At 24.9% G+C, this 2,728-nt stretch overlaps 1 long non-coding RNA gene across 1 annotated transcript; it reads left to right on the top strand.

The window, feature by feature from the left end:
• The first annotated feature begins 1,265 nt into the window (after nucleotides 1–1,265).
• LOC125024652 lies at nucleotides 1,266–1,667 on the top strand. The gene is made up of 2 exons (XR_007114787.1): nucleotides 1,266–1,387; nucleotides 1,633–1,667. It is a non-coding gene; the product is annotated as an uncharacterized LOC125024652 (long non-coding RNA).
• Nucleotides 1,668–2,728: the final 1,061 nt, after the last annotated feature.

The following is a 2,728-nucleotide window of genomic DNA, read 5'->3' as shown; positions in this document are numbered from 1 at the left end:
GTAGACCCGTAAACGCTCTTACACACACGGAGAAATATCTAACATTGATAATTCACTGCACTTATCCAGTGACTCAGTGACTCAAATTCCGTTGTCGAGTCTCAGAATATTCTCGACTGCCGAAATTTGACACAATTGTAGAACAGTCGAAAGAGTCATTTGAGAATCGACCAGTGCGGATTTATACGGATGTATATGTATATATGCGCCTATATGTGTACGCAAAAATGTGCGCGAATATACATATATATAATGTATACATATATTTGTATATGTATATATATGTATGTGTATATGTACATAATGTATAAATGTGTATATGTATGCATGTGTATATATATGTATCTATCTATATGTATGTTTGTTTATATATATGTGTGTGTATAGTTGTAGTATGTATTATGTATGTATATATTTATATGTATGTATATATATATGTATGTGTATGTATGTATGTTCGTGTATATATATGTATGTATATATATATATATATATATATATATGTATGTAGTATGTATGTATGTACGTGTATATATATGTATGTATATATGTACATAATGTATAAATGTGTATATGTATGTATGTGTATGTATATGTATGTATGTATATGTATGTTTGTGTATATATATATATGTATGTATGTACATATATGTATATGTATGTATGTATATATATAGTATGTATATATATTATATGTATGTATATATTTGTATGTAATATTGATGATATATAGATTTGTATGTATGTATATGTATATATAGGTATATTGTTTGTGTATATATGTTAAGATATTTATGTGTGTAAATATAAATGCAAATATATATATATATTATATATATAATATATATGTGTGTGTGTGTGTGTGTGTGTATCTATATATATATATGTATATTACATCTCTCTTTATATAGAATATATTGTATCATTAGCATGATAGGTATATGAAAATAGGAATATTTACGTTTATTTGATATTACGGGTGAGATGTTTTGTTGCGCATCTCGAGTATTTTTTGTTTACCCATGAGCCCACGTATGACGTTGCTGTGGCGGTGGACGCCTCGTGTGTGAACCCACTTCGCAGGGAATTTGTGTTGGCGACCTTTCATAGAAGTGGCAGTTATTGGGCACAAGTCTTTACACTCATGAAGGTATGTTTAAGGATGTTGAAGGGTTTCAAATTAAATTCAGAGGGATGATACTCATTAATATTGAAAATACACGGAGCATGTGTTTGTTGTGTTGGCGTCGACCATAATGTGGATTGTTTACTTTCATATGGATTTCAGCCAGTGTTATATCCAATGCTGTGGATATGGGTTTGTGCCGTAACTGAGACGTGATGGCAACTACTGGGAATCATGGACTGTGATAGTGTGGCCATTGAAGTGAGTTCAATGAAAATGTACAATGTATGATTTATTTTGTGATATTGTTGCAGATTATTTAGTTACGTCGCACGAATTGTGTAGGCATTCCTTGTATTATTTAATATTGTGATATAAGCAGTTCATTTGTTTATTCGGATTGGATTGTTATTTAGTATTAATTGATGTATGTATATTTTCTCTTTTTTTTCGCAATATAGAATATTTATTTTGTTAATCCCTATTACCTGAATATCACATTTCAGGTTGAAACTTTGCTCCAATAAAAGACTGTTGCAGCTGATGGCTTTCCTTGATATCCCAGTACAATATATACATATATATGTGTAAATATATTTATATCTATATATAGATAAGTATTTGTAATTATAGATGAATAAATAGATAGATAGATAGACGGACATATAGAAGACAGATGTATAATTAGGTATTCATTTATCTATCTATATAGCTTTATATTTATCTACCTGTATATATTTATTTATGTATATTATATGTAATATGCTCTCTATATATACATATACATTATATGTGCACATATAATTATATGTATATATAGATCAGTAAATATATGGATAGATAAATAAATGTATATATATATAAAGGAAAATATATCTATATATTTATTTATATCAATCCCCCTCTCTCTCTGTCTTTATATATATAATATATATGAATATAATTTATATATGCATATATATGAATATAATTATATATTATATATATATATATATATGAATATGTACATATATACATATATGGATATGTATATATACATATATATGTATATGTATATATACATATATATGAATATGTATACATATGTACATATGTATACATATATATACGTATATACATGCATATATACACACAAAAACACATTTATATATGTATGTGTAAATGTTTATATGTATATATACATAAAAGCATTTACACATATATATGTATGTATATGTATGTGTAAATGTTTTATATGTATATATACATATGTATATACGTTTATATAAGTGTACATATATATTTAGATATATATATACATGTGTATATATATGTATACATTCATATATATGTATATATACATATGTTTATATATATATATCAATATATATACATAGTTATATATGTATTTATGTAGATATATGTATGTGTATATATATATGTATTGCATATATATGTATATATGTATACATAATATATATGCATATTTAATATATATGTATATATACATATTCATATATGTATATATACATACATAATGTATATGTATATATGAATGCATATATGTGTATTACATATATATGTATATGTAAATACGTATATAAATATGCATATATATATACA

The sequence above is a fragment of the Penaeus chinensis genome, unplaced genomic scaffold (assembly GCF_019202785.1).
Source record: "Penaeus chinensis breed Huanghai No. 1 unplaced genomic scaffold, ASM1920278v2 CTG_193, whole genome shotgun sequence".
Lineage (NCBI taxonomy): Eukaryota > Metazoa > Arthropoda > Malacostraca > Decapoda > Penaeidae > Penaeus > Penaeus chinensis.
The sequence above is the reverse complement of the archived record's forward strand: the minus strand, read 5'-3'. Positions and strand labels throughout refer to the sequence as shown.